General features: G+C 46.3%; 1 protein-coding gene across 2 annotated transcripts in view; it reads left to right on the top strand.

The window, feature by feature from the left end:
* Window positions 1-4,573: 4,573 nt before the first annotated feature.
* The window catches only part of osbpl1a (oxysterol binding protein-like 1A), a 264,088-nt gene continuing 251,516 nt past the window's right edge, over window positions 4,574-17,145 (top strand). Inside the window, exons 1-2 of one of the 2 annotated variants that reach the window (XM_063060482.1) lie at window positions 4,676-4,779; window positions 13,237-13,450. The gene's annotated coding sequence lies outside the window, so the exon portion shown is untranslated. Of the gene's footprint in view, window positions 4,780-13,236; window positions 13,451-17,145 lie in introns of both variants that reach the window. The other variant, XM_063060473.1, reaches the window with a different exon arrangement.

The following is a 17,145-nucleotide window of genomic DNA, read 5'->3' on the forward strand; positions in this document are numbered from 1 at the left end:
CCCAGCCGTTATTTATTTATTTATTTATATACTCACTTTCTTTTTCTCTCTCTCCTTTTTCTCCCTCTGTCCCTCTCACTATACCCCTTGCCCATCCTCTGGGCTTCCCCCTCCCCCTTTTCTTCCTCCCTAGGCCTCCTGTCCCATGATCCTCTCATATCCCCTTTGCCAATCACCTGTCCATCTCTTGGCTCCATCCCTCCCCCTCCTGTCTTCTCCTATCATTTTGGATCTCCCCTCCCCCTCCCCCTCTCAAATCCCTTACTCACTCTTCCTTCAGTTAGTCCTGACGAAGGGTCTCGGCCCAAAATGTCGACTGTACCTCTTCCTAGAGATGCTGCCTGGCCTGCTGCATTCACCAGCAACTTTGATGTGTGTTTCTTCTAACATAGAGTTGCCAAGAGGTGACTTGATCTGATTAACCTGAGGAGGTAACACAAAGGGTTCATGGGGGATCGCAGGTTTGACGCAATTAAGTAGAGATATTTGTGAAGATCCACACGGTGGCTCATCAGACGTTAACAAACGAGGGGAGAGCAGCAGCTTGGATTCTGAATTGCCTCATTGGCAGAAAGCAGAGGGTAATTGTTGAAGAGATTTAATGGCCTAAATGTAGGGCTCTGTACAAGAATCCTTGACTTTAGAGAGATACATTTAAGCAATTTGCAGTATATAAGACGCTGGCGAGGCTGCATTCAGAGTATTCCGTTCAATTATGATTATCCTATTACAGGAAAGACACTGTTCAGCTGGACAGAGTGGAGAGGATGTTGCTGAGAAGATTCAAGGGACTGAGTTATACAGAAAGGCTGGGCAGGCTGCAACTTTATTCCTTAGAATATCGGAAGCTGAAGGAGACCTTACAGAGGAGCATAAAATCATGAGGGGCATAGATAAAGTGAATGACCACAGTCTTTTTCACAGAGTTGGAGATTCAAGAACGAGAGGGCATAGGTTTAAAGTGAGGGGGAATCAGGCGCAAAACAACATTTAAAAGACACTTGGGAAGGTTCATGGATAGGAAAGGGTGAGAGCAATATGGGCCAAATGGAAGCCACCTCTACCACTTGCTTGTTCCATATACCCACCATCCTCAGTATGAAAATTTGCCTCCTGTTAGATCTTTCCCCTCTCACCCTAAACCCATGTTCTTTAGTTTTAGCCCTCACCTCCCCCCCCCATTCCATGAGTAAAGGTCTGTGAATACCCATCTTGATTTTATAAACCCAATAAGGTCACCCCTCAGCCTTCTTAACCCCAGGGAACACTGCCCCAGCCTATCCAGTTGCTCCTTATTACTCAAGCCCTCCAGTCCTGGCAACATCTTTGTGAATCGTTTGTGCATACCTTTTGGCTGAATGACATTCGCAGGCTGACCAGAACTGTGCACGATACTCCATGTGTGATCTCACCAGTGACTTATACAGTTGCTGCACGAGTCTTGCGCTCACTGCGCTGGCTGATGAAGACCAGTGTGACGAGCGTCTTCTTCAGCACCCTATCAACCTGTGTTGCCACTTTCAGAGAACCATGTGTCTGTACCTTTCCTCTCTCTGCCCTGTGGTACTCTGGCTAAGATCTAAAGAGTGAGAGTAACCCAAGTAATTTTGGCTGGCAAGTAGACAATAGGCTGAATAACCTGCTTCTGTGCCATGGATTTCCATGGTTAACTGAGGCCCTCGGTCAGTGAACGTGAGGCACGTCCTGATGAACGGTGGAGCAGTTATGTCTCGTGACCTGGTCAATATTCGGAGTCAAACACCATTGTTTCAGATGGGTTGGGTGGAAAGTGGGTGAACTGGCTGCTGTGCATTGTAGGTGAAGAGTAGAACCGTGGAGTAGTTGATGGGAATGTGGGGAGAATAAAATAGGTTAATATAAATGGGTGCTTGATGATCAGCATGGACAATGTGGGCTGGAGGCTTCTTACATACTGTATGACTCTGAACATACTTACCTTCTTAAGCATCTGAGAAGATTGTCCATGAAGATTCGCTCCCACTTCTCCAGATACTGTAGAAAGTATCCTGATAGGTTGCATCTGAGCTGGGTGTGGTAATTGCTCCAGTCTGGAACAACAGGATCTGCAGAGATGGTGAACAGTGTCCAGTCCAGGCTTGTCACTGACTTCCATCCAGTCCACCTCCACTGTGCGCTGCTTCAGAAAGTCTTGGCATTGTCGAGAATGCCCGTCACCCTGGTCATTCCCTCTTCTCTCTTCTACCTCCTGGGAGTTACAGGAGTTTGAAAGCCTGGATGACCAGACTCAAGAACAGCTACTTCTCCACAGCTATCAGATTTCTGAACTGATCACCTCTTTCACATCTCCTTCCAGGTGGTGCCATCATGTTCCAGAACCCTTAACCTTACCTCTCTCTCATTGTCACTTCAGCATTTGTTACACTACCATAGCCTGCACTATAATCCCTGCACCATTCTGTTGTTTTGAGCTGATAATTGAATTTATTTTTATTTTGTGGACCCTGGTCATTCTCTCTTCCTATCCCATTCAGCAGAGGATATTGAAACTTGAGATACATACCACCATCTGATCTGATCTCCAGACTACTGTTCGTGGGATCTTACTGCACATAAGTTAACAACCACGTAATCCAACCTCATAAAATACCACCGGTTGTTTATGAGCATTATTTTGTTTTATTGAATTATTTGATTCCTGGAAGGTCCAGTACTCTCCAAGAAGAAAGTGATGTCATCTCTATAAACTGGTTTCCAATCTATCACAAGAAACTGCAGAGAGGTGTGGACACAGCTCAGCACGCCACAGAAACCAGCCTCGGACTCTGTCTACACTTCTCACTGCCTCAGTAAAGCAGGCAACATAATCAAAGACCCCACTCACCCCAGCGAGACTCTCTACTCCCCTATCCCATTGGGCAGAAGATACAAAAATATTAAGGCACATACAACCAGGCTCAGGGCCACCTTCAGCTCCATTGTTTTATGATTCTTAAGCAGTCCCCTAACACAATAAGATGGACTCTCGATGTCACAGTCACCTTGTTATGACATCGCACTCTATTGTCTAACTGTACTGCTCTCTCTTTGCAACTGTGGCACTTTATTTTGCACTGTTATTGTTTTACCTTGTACTAACCTCAAAGTACTGATATGATCAATATGGATAGCAGGCAAAACAATGTTTTTCACTGCAGCTTGGTACAGGTGTGAGTAATAACACACACAAAATGCTGGAGGAATTCAGCAGGTCGAGCAGTATCTATGTTTCTAGAGAGAATATCGACTGTTCCTTTTCCTGCACAGAAGGCTATGCACAGCTCAATTGCCATCTATAAATTCACCAATGACACTATCACATTATGTTGTTGGCAGAATCTCAGATGGTGACAAGGAGATGTACAAGAGTGAGGTAGATCAGTGTAGCAACACAATAACCTTCCTCTCAATGTCAGCAAGACCAAGAAATTGATTGTGCACTTCAGGATGGGGAAGTCAGGAGAACACACACCGGTTCTCATCGAAGGGTCAACAGTGGAAGGAGTGAGCAGCTTCAAGTTCTTGAACATTAACATCTTAGAGGATCTATCCAGGGCCAACATATGATTGCAATCACCAGCAGCTCTTCTTCATGAGGAGTTTGAGAAGATTTGGGATGTCACCAAAGCCTCTTACAAATCACCAGCTGGTATGGAAGCTCCAATGCCCAGGATCACTGGAGACTGTCGAGGGTTGTAGTCTCAGCCGACTCCATCATGGGCACCACCCTCCCCTCCAACATAAACATCAAGAAGGCGGCATCCATCACTGAAGACCCTCACCATCCTTAAGATGCAACACACACACAACATGCTGGAGGAACTCAGCAGGCCAGGCAATATCTATGGAAAGGAGTACAGTCGATGTTTCGGGCTGAGACCCTTCATCATTGAGATCCTTCCAGTCTTGATGTAGGGTCTCGGCCCGAAAAATTGACTGTTGCTCTGTTGCCTGCTGAGTTCCTCCAGCATTTTTTTGTGTGTTGCTTGGATTTCCAGCATCTGCAGATTTTCACATGTTTGCCATCCTGAAGATGCACTTTTCTCATTACTACCATCAAGCAGGAGGTACAGGATTCTGAAGACCCACATTCAATAATTCAGCAACAGCTTCCCCTCTGCCATCAGATTTCCGAATGGTCTGTCACCAATGAACACCACCTCATTATTCGTAATTTACACTACTTATTTGTTTTCGTAACTTAGTCATTTTTAAAATCTTGGACGGTACTGTTGCCACAAAACAAAAAAAAAATCACGATATATGTCAGCGATAATAAACCTGATTCTGAGATGCTGCCTCATCTGTTAAATTCCTCCAGCATTTTGTATATGTCCATTATCTGCAGGCTCTCTTGTCTGACAATAATAAAATCAATTTAGCAAAAAATGGCCGTGCAAAACTCTGTCGGTGCCTTTGCAATGGCTTCACTCGGGCACCACAGTGCGCGGATTGTCCCTGCTTCGAACTGCGGGGGGTTGCCTTTACCAAAGAGCGCAAGAGGCTGGAGCCAGTCCGCGGTTTGTCCTCTGCCGCTCTCGGTTCCGGCCAGAGACAGGAACACCCCCGGGATCCCCGCTCGGCAGATTGTTACAGCGCGGTCACGCGCTCCCGACCGAGCTCTCCATTGGAAGCCGAGTCGGCCGCCGCCGCCCAGCCGCTGCTCTGTGTCCAGGTACCCGCACCCGACTCGGTGTTGCCGCAAATATTATATTCTTAAGCGAGGACGAAAAATAACCGTATTGAACGGCATAGAATCAGGTCCGATGCTCGAGTTTAAGACGTGTCATTGTATTGTAACGGGGTTCCAGAGTCGCGACTATAAAGTTTGTAGGAGTCGTATGTAATTTTTGTTTCTTTGCGTTGAAGCCTAGTTTTTTGTCTGGTGCCTACTGCGTCTCTTACTACGTTATCTTCACTTGCTTCTGTCCCTGCGCTGTTTTAATGTCGCTTGCATTTTTTTCCCCACTTCACACGAGAATGAATAGGGAAGATGTTTCTGTAAATGTTCGCGAAGGTGGCGCGGTGCTTTCATCAAACTAAGGGCGAGCTTGCTTAGTCTTCCAAAACGTGACCGGGTTCGGAGTGCAAACCATGGTGTGTGGAAGTCAAGAACCTCGTTGTGTGCCTCTCGTGTCCAACTACACTAGGCGCTGGAAGTTGTTGCACAGAATTGCAACATGAGAGGCACTTGCACAAACTTACCGGACTGGTTCTCCAGAGAATGAACGGAATTTTACACAAACTCCCAACTAAACCAGTAAAGCTAGACCCAGAACCTGGTCACTAATCTTTCATTCTTATCTACTTAATGATCTAGGAGGAATTTGTGCATAACCTGGCAAAAATGTTGAAGTCCCAGGAAATGTATCAATAAGCTTGAAAGAGTGCAGAGAAAACTTACAAGGATATTGCTGGGGTCTGGACCTGAGTTCGAGGGAAAGGTTAGGACTTCCCAGGAGAATGAGGAAAGAGCTAGAGCTATACGAAATTATGAAGGGTGTAGATAGGGTGAACACATGCTGGCTTTGCCCCTCTGGTTCATTGAGACTCGAACTAGAGGTCATGGGTTTAGAGTGAAAGCTGAAATATTTAAGGAGAAGGAGGGTGGGGGACATTCACTCAGAAGGATGGTAAAGGTTGGCGGAAGTGGTAGATGTGGGTTCAATTGTAACAGGAGAAACTTGGATAGGTACATGGATGGGAGGGGTTTGTGGGGACATGGTCTGGAGGGGAGGGGTTTGTGGGGACATGGTCTGGAGGGGAGGGGTTTGTAGGGACATGGTCTGGAGGGGAGGGGTTTGTAGGGACATGGTCTGGATGGGAGGGGTTTGTAGGGACGTGGTCTGGATCGGAGGGTTTGTAGGGATGTGGTCTGGATGGGAAGGGTTTGTAGGGACGTGGTCTGGATGGGAAGGGTTTGTAGGGACGTGGTCTGGATGGGGGGGTTTGTAGGGACGTGGTCTGGATGGGAGGGAGGGTTTGTAGGGACGTGGTGTGGATGGGGGGGAGGGTTTGTAGGGAACGTGGTGTGGATGCGAGGGAGGGTTTGTAGGGACGTGGTCCAGATGGGGGGAGGTTTGTAGGGACGCGGTCTGGATGGGGGAGTTTGAAGGGACGTGGTCTGGATGGGAGGGGTTTGTAGGGACGTGGTCTGGATGGGGGGTTTGTAGGGACGTGGTCTGGATGGGGGGTGTTTGTAGCTACGTGGTCTGGAGGGGGGGTGTTTGTAGGGACGTGGTCTGGATGGGAGGGGTTTGTAGGGACATGGTCTGGATGGGAGGGAGGGTTTGTAGGGACGTGGTCTGGATGGGGGGAGTTTGTAGGGACGTGGTCTGGATGGGGGGAGTTTGTAGGGACGTGGTCTGGATGGGAGGGAGGGTTTGTAGGGACGTGGTCTGGATGGGAGGGAGGGTTTGTAGGGACGTGGTCTGGATGGGAGGGAGGGTTTGTAGGGACGTGGTCTGGATGGGGGGTTTGTAGGGACGTGGTCTGGATGGGAGGGGGGGGGGTTTGTAGGGACGTGGTCCGGATGGGGAGGTTTGTAGGGATGTGGTCCGGATGGGAGGGGAGGGGTTTGTAGGGACATGGTCTGGATGGGGGCGAGGGGTTTGTAGGGATGTGGTCCGGAGGGGAGGGGTTTGTAGGGACGTGGTCCGGATGGGAGGGGAGGGGTTTGTAGGGACGTGGTCCGGATGGGAGGGGAGGGGTTGTAGGGACGTGGTCCGGATGGGAGCGGAGGGGTTTGTAGGGACGTGGTCCAGATGGGAGGGTTTGTAGGGACGTGGTCCGCATGGGAGGGTTTGTAGGGAGGTGGTCCGGATGGGAAGGGTTTGTAGGGATGTGGTCCGGATGGGAGGGGAGGGGTTTGTAGGGACGTGGTCTGGATGGGGGGGGGGTTTGTAGGGACGTGGTCTGGATGGGGGGGGGTTTGTAGGGATGTGGTCTGGATGGGGAGGGGTTTGTAGAGACGTCTAGATGGGTGGGTTTGTAGAGACGTGGTCTGGGATGGGAGGGTTTGTAGGGATGTGGTCTGGATGGGGGGGATTTGTAGAGATGTGGTCTGGATAGGAGGGTTTGTAGGGATGTGGTCTGGATGGGGGGGATTTGTAGAGACATGGTCTGGATGGGAGGGTTTGTAGGGATGTGGTCTGGATGGGGGGGGATTTGTAGAGACGTGGTCTGGACGGGGGGGAGGGGTTTGTAGAGACGTGGTCTAGATGGGTGGGTTTGTAGAGACGTGGTCTGGATGGGAGGGGGGGGTTTGTAGGGACGTGGTCTGGATGGGGGGGGATTTGTAGAGACGTGGTCTGGATGGGAGGGGTTAGTAGGGTGGTGGTCTGTGTGCTAGTAGATGGAACTAGGCAGAAAACCAGATCAGCATTGTCTAGATGAGCTGAAGGACCTCTTTCTGTGCTGCTTACAGACTCTAGTAGAGTTGCTCAGATAAGTCAAACAACGGCTTATGTACTCTATCCGGTGTCTTTGTGATAGTGATTTCTCTTTCAAATACCCTGGTGGTTAAACACAATGGAAATTCCTAAGGTCAAATTTGGGTCCAAATTTGTCTTTACCTTGTCGGGCCTCTATGCAACCTCTTTCCCAGACCACATTTAGCACCCACTGTCCAGAGGGTGAAAGGACATAGTCTTTTTCCCAGGGGTAGTAGTTGGCTGCTAATATAAGGGGCATAGGTTTAAGGTCAGAGGTGGGAGATTTAAAGGGATGTCAGTGCAGTTTCTTCACACAAAGGTTGGTGTACATTTGGAATGAGCTGCCGGAAATAGTAATGGACGAGGCAGATACAGCACATTAGCAACATTTAAAAAAAAATCTGTTAAGTATATGGATAAGAGAGGTTTAGAGGGCTATGGGCCAATTGCAGGCAGATAGGACTAGCTCACTGGGCAGCATAGTAGGCATGGACTAGTTGGGCTGAAGGGCCTGCGCCATTCTCTGACTTTGTGATCTTGTATACCTCTATCAGTTCACCCCTCAAACTCCTACATTCCAGGAAATCAAGTATTAGTGTGTGAAATCTCTTCTTGTCATGAGGGCCCCCACGTCTGGGCAACAAACTGGTAAATTCTTTCTGCACTCTAGATCTGGGAGGGTGTTGGTGGGAATCTGGGGAGAATAAAATGGGGTTAATGTAGGGTTGGTGTAAATGGGTGTTTGATGGTTGGCAGAGATGTGTAGGGCTGTTTCCCTGCTGTGTGACTGTCATTAACAGTGACCATGTCCGACAATCAGATTGTTGTGAAAACACACCTGGTGCCATGATGTTCTTCAGAATGAGAAAGCTACTCTCTACCTGGTCTGGACGACATGTCACACCAGACCCACCAATATGCTTGAATCCTAACTGCCTGTTCAGCCTGAGACACTGTAATGGACAATATTGCTGTATCACCAACTAATAAAAATGGATAAGTTCACTCAGGCCAAACCCAAGCGTCAGGTAGTCGCACACACAAAATGATGGAGGAACTCAGCAGGCCAGGCAGCATTGAGGGGGAAAAAGTACAGTCAACTTTTTGGGCCAAGACCCTTTGGCAGGATTGGAGGAAAAAAAGATGAGTAGATTTAAAAGGTGGGGGAGAAAAGAGAGAAACGCAAGCTGACAGGTGAAACTGGGATGGGGAGGGATGAAGTAAAGAGAGTAACGGGTCTGGGTAAGCACGTGGTTGAAGAGTCGGAGAGCAGCCGAGATCACAGAGGGGAAGCAGTGAAAAAGTTTCACTGAACTCCTGTCGAAGGGAAGGTTTAAACTTCTTCAGGGTAGGTATCCCTGGAAGAGACTTCACAGTATAGTAATCCAATCACAAACGAGAAAATCTGCAGACATGGGAAATTCAAGCAACGTGCAAAAAATGCTGGAGGAATTCAGCAGGCTAGGTAGCATCTTTTTTTCCCTCCAGTCCTGCCAAAAGGTCTTGGTCCGAAATGTCGACTGTACTTTTTTCCATTGATGCTGCCTGGCCTGCTGAGTTCCTCCAGCATTTTGTGTGCGTTGCTTGGATTTTCAGCATCTGCAGATTTTCTCTTGCTTGTCATCAGGTAGTTGATTATTATTGTCATAGGGACTGAGATAGAGTGAAAAGCTTTTGTTTTGCATGCCATCTGCATTGGTCTTTCCATCTATTAGAACATTGAGGTAAACAGAATATGGAGTTTTTTATGCAGAGGAAGTACAGTGCAGGCAGATGCAAGGTCAGTGACAGAGTAGATCAAGAGTTACTTTTTACCATCAGAGAGATCCATTCATGCAACTTCTTTGAGGTCACCTTTCATTCTCCTGTGCTCCAAGAAATAAAGATGCAGGGTTGCCAACCTTTGCCTATTACTCATTTCCTCTTTTGAAATTGGTTTATTATTGTCACATGTACCAACATTCAGTGAAAAGCTCGAGGAAGACACACAACATGATGGGGGAAACTCGACAAGTCAGGCTGCATCTGTGAAGGGAAATAAATGGTTGATGTTTTGGGCTGTGACCCTTCATCAGGACTGGAAAGAAAGGGGGTAAAAGCCAGATTAAGAAGGGAGAGGAATGAGGACAAACTAGCAGGTGACAGGTGAAACAAGAGGAAGGTGGGTGGGTAGGGAAGGAAGAATGATATAAGGAGCAGGGAGGTGAGAGTTGGAAGAGATAATGGGCTGAAGGCAAAGAAATCTGCTAGGAGAGAGCAGTGGACCATGGAAGAAAGGGGAGGGGGGGAACCAGAGGGAAGTGATAAGCAGGTGAGAAGAAGAAAAGGGGTATGACAGTAACCAGAGTGCGAAATGGAAAAAGAGAAGTGAGGGGGAGAAATTACCATAAACTGGAGAAATCAACGTTCATGTTAACAGATTGGAGGCTACCCATGTGGAATATGAGGTGTTGCTGTTCCACCCTAAGTATGGCCTCATCATGGTAGTACAGTAGGCCATGGACAGAAATGTGAGAATGGGAATGGAAAATTGAATTGAAATGGGTGACCTGGATTGCATGCCCTTCATTACAGATCAAATTGTTACACAGTGCATTGATGTAGAACAAGGGGAAATAATAATAGAATGTAGATGTCAGTGTAACAGTTTCAGAAAAAGAGCAGTGCAGGTAAATAATGTGAAAGATCAAAATGAGGTAATTTGTGAGGTCAAGAGTCCATCTTAACATAATAGGGAACCATTCAGTCGTCATATAACTGCAGGATAGAAGCTTGTCCTTGAGCCCAGTGGTAAGTGTATCTTCTGCTCATTGAGAGAGGGGAGAAGACACAATGACCGAGGTGGGTGGGGTCTTTGATTACAAGGCAGTGGCAAGTGTAGTCAGAGTATTAGGAGGGGCTGGTGTGTGTGATGTGTTGATACAAATATTCACAAAGAATGCGTAAGCAATAGATAAGTAAATGTGGAAATCTCCAATGTGGAACAATATAGCTCTGGAGTACAGCTTGTAAAAGAAAACAAAATTAGAACAAAAAGACAAGGTCCATTATAGTGGAGAGTGGTCTTAGAGATGCTGTACTTTAATAATTAGGATTATGCAGGTTGGTTCAAGAAGTGAATGGTTGAAGGGAAATAGCTGTTCTTGAACCTGGTTGTGTGGGTCTTCCGGCCTCTGATCTCAAAGTTCAAAGTAAAGTTATTATCAAAGAACATAGATGTCACAAGATACAACCCTGAGGTTAATTTTCTTACAGGCATACACAATGACCATAATAGAATCAAGGAAAGACTGCACAAACAGGGCAGATAACCAGTGTGTGAAAGACAACAAACTGTGCAAATATAGAAAGATATGATAATAAGTAAGCAATAAATATCGAGAACATGAGATGAAAAGTCCTTGAGAGTGAATCCATAGGTTGTTGGAACAGTTCAGTAATGGGGCGAGTGAAGTCATCCTCTCTGGTTCAGGAGCCTGATGTTTGAGGGGTAGTAACTGTTCTTGAATCTGGTGGTGTGAGTCCTGAAGCTCCTGTACCACCTTCTTGATGGCAGCAGCGAGAAGAAAGCATGTCCTGGGTGGTGGGGGTCCCTGATGATGGATGCTGTTTTGCTGCGATAATGTTCTGTGTAGATGTGCTCAAAGGTGGGAAGGGCTTGACCTGTGATGGACTGGGCCATATCCACTACTTTTTGTAGGATTTTCCATTCAAGGGCATTGGTGATCCATACCAAATGTTGATGCAGGCAGTCAATATACTCTCCACCACACATCTATAAAAGTTTGGCAGAGTTTCAGATGTCATGTTAAATCTTTGCAAACTTGCATGCTGGGCCCAGGACAGGTTCTCTGAAATTATAACACAGAAATTTAAAGTTGCTGACCCTCTCCACCTCTGATCCCTCAATGAGGACTGGCTCCTGGACCTTCGGTTTCCTCCTCCTGAGATCAATAATCAGCTCCTTGGTCTTGCTGACATTGAGTGGGAGATTGTTGTTGTAGCACCACTCATACAGATTTTCAATCTCCCCCCAGTATGCTGATTTGTCACCACTTTTGATTCAGCCTATGACAGTGGTGTTGTCAGCAAACTTAAATATGACATTGGAACTGTGCTTACCCTCTTAGTCTTCAGTTTAAAGTGAGTAGAGAAGGGTCAAAGCACACAGCCTTGTGGTGTACCATGCTGATGGAGATCGTGGAGAAGGTGTTGTTGCCAATCTGAATTGACTGGGGTCCACAAGTAAATAAAATGAGGATCCAATTGCACAAGGAGGTATTGAGGCAATTGATTAGTTTTGAGGGCATGATAGTATTGAACGCTAAGCTGTAATCGAGAAAGAGCATCATGATATACACATCCTTGCTGTCAAGATGTACTAGGGTTGAGTGAAGACCAATGAAATGGTGTCTGCTGTGGACCTGTAGCTCCTGTGGGCAAATTGGAGCAGATCCAAGTGGGTTTACAGGCCGACGTAGATACGTTTCATCGCTAACCTCCTAAAACACGTCATCACTGTGGACATAAGTGCTTGCTGGACGATAATCATTGAGGCAAGTTACCATGTTCTTCTTAGACACCAGTATAATTGAAGCCTATTTGAAGCAGGTGTGTACCTTGGACTGCCAGAGTGAGAGGTTAAAGATCTTAGTGAACGCTCCAGCCAGTTGATCAGCATGGGTATTTTGTACTCAGCCAGGTATCCTTTCTGGGCTGGATGCTTTCCGTGGGTTCGCCCTGCTGAACAATGCTCTCATGTTGGCCTCAGACTGGAATCACAGGAGTACTGGAGATTGGGAGTTCGCGGTGGTTCCTCCGTGTTTTGAATGTCAAAGCGAGCATCAAGATCATCTGGAAACAAAGCCCTGTTGCCACCCATATTGCTTGATTTATCTTTGAAAGAGGTGATAGTATTCAAGCCCTGCCACAGCTGTTGAGTATCCTTCTTTGAATCAAGTTTTATCTGGAATTGCTACTTTGCCCATGAGATGGCTTTCTGGAGACTATATCTGGACCTCTTGTACTTTTCTTGGTTGCCAGACTTGATTGCCTCCTGCATTATGGTACCTGCGAGTAGATGGCTTGGTTGGGTTGATGGATGTTGCCGCCTTGAGACAGCGCCTCCTGTGGATACTACTGATAGTGGGGTGGGATGTGCCTCTGATGTATTGGGCAGGCCACTTCTCTCTACTCCTGGTCTCTGTGTTCCTTAAAAAAAAACAACCATGCCTTGTAAATCTTATTTAAAATTGACCCTTTGCCCTCTTCTATTTGACATTTCTACCTTGGGGTATGGAGGGGTATCTCTGCTTATCTTATCAATGCCCCTCGTAATTTTATATATTTCTATCAGGAATTAAATTACTAGGAACAATTAAACTCCAACAGGGAGAAACTCTATCTTTGGCCAAGGATAAATCTCAGTGCTAGTAATTTAACCTTATTAGACAGTTAAAAGAAAATTAAAATATTTGGGTGAATCGCTCCTTGACAAGCTGAGTCCAAATTTGGGCAGCTCTAAGCCATTTTCAGGCCCTTTGTGTTGACACAGAGACACCTGGAGATGCTTGTGTGAGGAATATGGAAAATATAGCAGCATTTTCCTGACATCCTTGATAGGGGTTCCAAGTGAGAGGGTGAAGTTCTAAAGGGGATCTGAGGGGAGCATGAGTGCTTGATGTCTGGAGTGCATTGCTGGAAGAATTGGTGGATTTGGATAGAAAGTAAATTTAGCATCTAAGTTCAGTACATATATGTTACCATAAGATTCATTTTCTTACAGGTATTCACAGTAAATACAAAGAAACACTATACAATCAATGAAAAACAGCACACAAGACGGACAAACAACCGATGTGCATAAAACAACAATCTGCGCTAATAAAAAAGAATATAAAAGCAGAGAATATAATAAGTAAATAAACTATAATATCAAGAACATGAGATGGAGTCCTTGAAATTGAGTCCATAGGCTCTGGGAACAACTCAGTACCGAGGTGAGTAAAATTATCCCCTCTGGTTCAAGAGCCTGACGGTTGAAGAGTAATGACTGTTCCTGCACCTCCTTCCAACACTACAAAAAGTTTATTATCATCGGCATATGTATTTCCAGGGCGCAAATGCTGCTTTTTGCGGTACAGTACATTATGAAGTGTAAACCATAATTTATGTAAATTTAAGTTACCATATTATGCATAACTTACATAATAGAATCACAGCAATAACCATAATGACTTTGAAGCAAGTTATAGGAAATATTGTCTAAGGAGGTGTTACGGTTTTTCAGGTGGATTCAAGAACCTGATAGCAGTGGGAAGAAGCTGTTGTTGAATCTTGAGTGGGTCTTAGGTTCCTGTACATCCTGCCTGATGGCAGCATCGAGAAGAGGGTGCGGGCCAGACGTTGGAGGTCTGTGATAATGGACATTGCTCTTGTGTACATCCTGTGTTGGGGAGAGCTGTTCTTGGGGTGGAACTGCCTGAGTCCACTGTCTCATGTTGGAGTTTCTGTACCAGTTGTGAAGTAACTAGCCAGAATGCTCTTCACTATACAGCTTTAGAAGTTTGTAAGAGTTTTGGTGACATGCCAAATATCCTGAATCTCCTAAGGAAATACAAATGCCTGCACACCTTTTTCATAGTTGCATCTGCCATGGACCAAGGATGAGTCCTTCAAGATGCTGGCACCCAGGAACTTGAAGCTGCTCACCCTTCCCACTGCTGATTCTTCGATAAAGACTGGTGTGTCCCCCCTTCAACTTCCCCTTCCTGAAGTCACAAGCAGTTTCTTGGTTTGGCTGATATTCAGTTCAAGATACTTGTGACACCATCAACCAGTTGCTGTATTTCACTCCTATACAGCTCCTTGTTGCTACCCGTGACTTGATTCTGCCAGCAACAGCGGCATCTTCGATGAATTTGTAGATAGCAATTTGGAGCTGTGTTTAGCCTCATGTTCATGGGTATAGAGAGAACAGAAGAAGCGCATGGGCCTGTGGTGTTGCTGCGTTGGTGGTCAGTGAGGAGGAGATGAGGTTTCTGATTGTGCTGATTGAGATCTTCCAATGAGGAAGTCGAAGAGCCAACTGCAGAGGAGGGTTACAGGCCTTGTAGCTTGGTGATAAGTTCTGAGGGGTTGACAGTTTTGAGTCAGTGAACAGCAGCTTGTTCTGGTTGTCCAGATAATCCAGAGCAGAGTGGAGAGCCGGTGAGATAGTGTCTGCTGTAAACCTATCGCGGTGATAGGCAAATTGGAGTGGGATTCTGGGACATTTAGTTAAACATTTGTTCAAGCAAGGCAAAGAAGGTTATGGATTTAATGCAGGCAAACGGGATTAGTGTAGATGGAGAGTGGGGGGGGAAGTAGGGGGTAGGGGAAGAATCACAGTTTTATCCGACAAAGGGGAAGAAGCTGTTCCTAAAAGGTTGTGGGTCTTCAGGCTCCTGTATCACATCCCTGATGGCTTGTCCCAGATGGTGAGGGTCCTTAATGACGGATGTTGACTTCTTAAGGCACCGCCTCTTGAAGGTGTTTGTTTTAGTGGGAATGGTTGTGCCTGTGTTGGACTTGACTGAGTCTACAAGCCACAGCAGCCTCCTGTGATCCTGTGCACTGGAGTCTCCGTTACCAGACAGTGATGCAACCATTCAAGGTGCTCTCCACTCTACATTTATAGACACTTTTTTTGGAGTCCTTGGTGATGTACAAAATCTTCTCAAATTCCTAATGAAGTAGAGCCACTGATGTGCCTTCTTTGTGATTGCATCAGCATGTTGGGCCCAGGATAGATGCTGACGACAGGGAACTTGAGGCTCCTTCTCTTGTACTAATCCTTTCTGCCCCGACCCCTCATTGAGGATTATTGAGTATTCTCCAGAGTTCCCCTTTTTGAAGGCCACCATCAAATCCTCAGTTTATACTGGCGCTGAGTGTGCAAATCAGCATGATGGGCTGAAGGACCTGTTTCTGTGCTATTTTGCTCTGACTCCATGATAAACACCTCCTTCAGCCTCAAGATTGTGCTCCGATTCACGCTGTGATAACGCCAACCACTTCCAATGGTACATGAAGGGAGCACTTAGGGTCGAGGGTCCAAGGACCCCTGAAGGTGGCAGCACAGGTAAAGGTGGTGAAGGAAGCACCTGAGAATAGTTACCTACATTAGTTGGGGGATAGAATATAGGGGCAGAGAAGTTAAGTTATAATATTGCAAATGCTGTGAATCTGGTGTCCAGAGGAATGTTCTCAAGCCTGAATGTACTGTAAATTGGTAAATAAATGGGTTTATCATTGCCACCTGTACTGAGGGGCAGTGAAGAACTTGTCTTGCAGACCCTCCAAACAGATCAATTCAGTACGCAGTGTATTTGATTAGTGCAAGAGAAAGCAATAACAGAATGCAGTATAAAGTGTTACAGAGAAAATACAGTGCAGACAGACAATAAGGCCTTGACAAATTAGATTGTTAAGTCAAGTCCATCTTACTGTATTAGGGGGCCATTCACTAGTCACAACAGTGAGGTAGGAGCTGCGTTTGAGCTTGTTGGTATGTGTCTTCTGCCCAGTGGGAAGGTGGTGAAGAGAGAATGTCTGGGGTGGATGGGAACTTTGATTTTGCTCTCTTCTTTACCAATGCAGCAAGAATTATAGACAGGGCCCATGGAGGTGAGGCTGGTTTCCGTGATGTGCTGAACTATGTCCACGAGCCTCTGCAGTTCCCTCCACCGATGCTGCCTGACCGTTGAGTTCCTCCAGCAGCTTCTATGTTGATTGAGGTTATAGTATAAGTTTATAAGACCTTGGTCAAGCCACTGTTGGAGTGTTGTGTATAGGTCAGGTTGCCGCACTGTAGGAAGGATGATGAGCGACCAGGGCAGGGTAGTAGATGTTATCTTTCAGCCTGGCTGTCCATAGCATGCAGGGCAGAACACTTGCACTGCTGGTGATTTCCATTTCAGGGTTTGGGATATGGCTGTGCCTTCACTTGCATCTGACTGTAGTGTTAAAGTCACTGTTGGAGGTTTACGTATGTCAGAAGGTCAATCCCCGGAGGAGGCCATTCAGCCCTTCAGTATCATGGCTGATCGGATTTTGAACATGTCTCTAGTTTTCTGCCATTTTTATTTATTCATTTACGGGATGTGGGAGTAACCAGTTAAGCCAGCATTTATTGCCCATCCCTAGTTGCCCTTGAGAAGGTGGTGATGAGCTGCCGCCTTGAACCGCAGCCGTCCCTGAGATGTAGGTACACCCACAGTGCTGTTAGGGAGGGAATTCCATGATTTTGACCCAGCAACAATGAAGGAACAGCAATATGTTTCCAAGACGGGATGGTGAGTGACTTGGAGGGAGATTTCCAAGTGATGGTGTTCCCAGGTATCTGCCGTTCTTGTCCTTCTAGATGGTATTGGTCATAGATCTGGAAGGTGTACCTTGTAATCTTGGTCAACAGATCAAAGGCCTATCATCTGCCTTGCCACTCTTGGACAAAGAATTCCAAAGATTCTTGATGCTCTGGGAGAAGAAATTTCTTGTCACCTTAATCGTGTTCTCCTAATTCAAGATACCTTCCAGAATTTACTTTGTCAATACCCCTCAGAATCTTATAGGCACAATCTACTTGCTCGTTCTCCAAATAATCATGTACTTCACTTGTGCCACAGCTGCTTTTAAAGATGCTTTCAGGAGAGGT

The sequence above is a fragment of the Mobula hypostoma genome, chromosome 1 (genome assembly GCF_963921235.1).
Source record: "Mobula hypostoma chromosome 1, sMobHyp1.1, whole genome shotgun sequence".
In the NCBI taxonomy this organism is placed as follows: Eukaryota; Metazoa; Chordata; class Chondrichthyes; order Myliobatiformes; family Myliobatidae; genus Mobula; species Mobula hypostoma.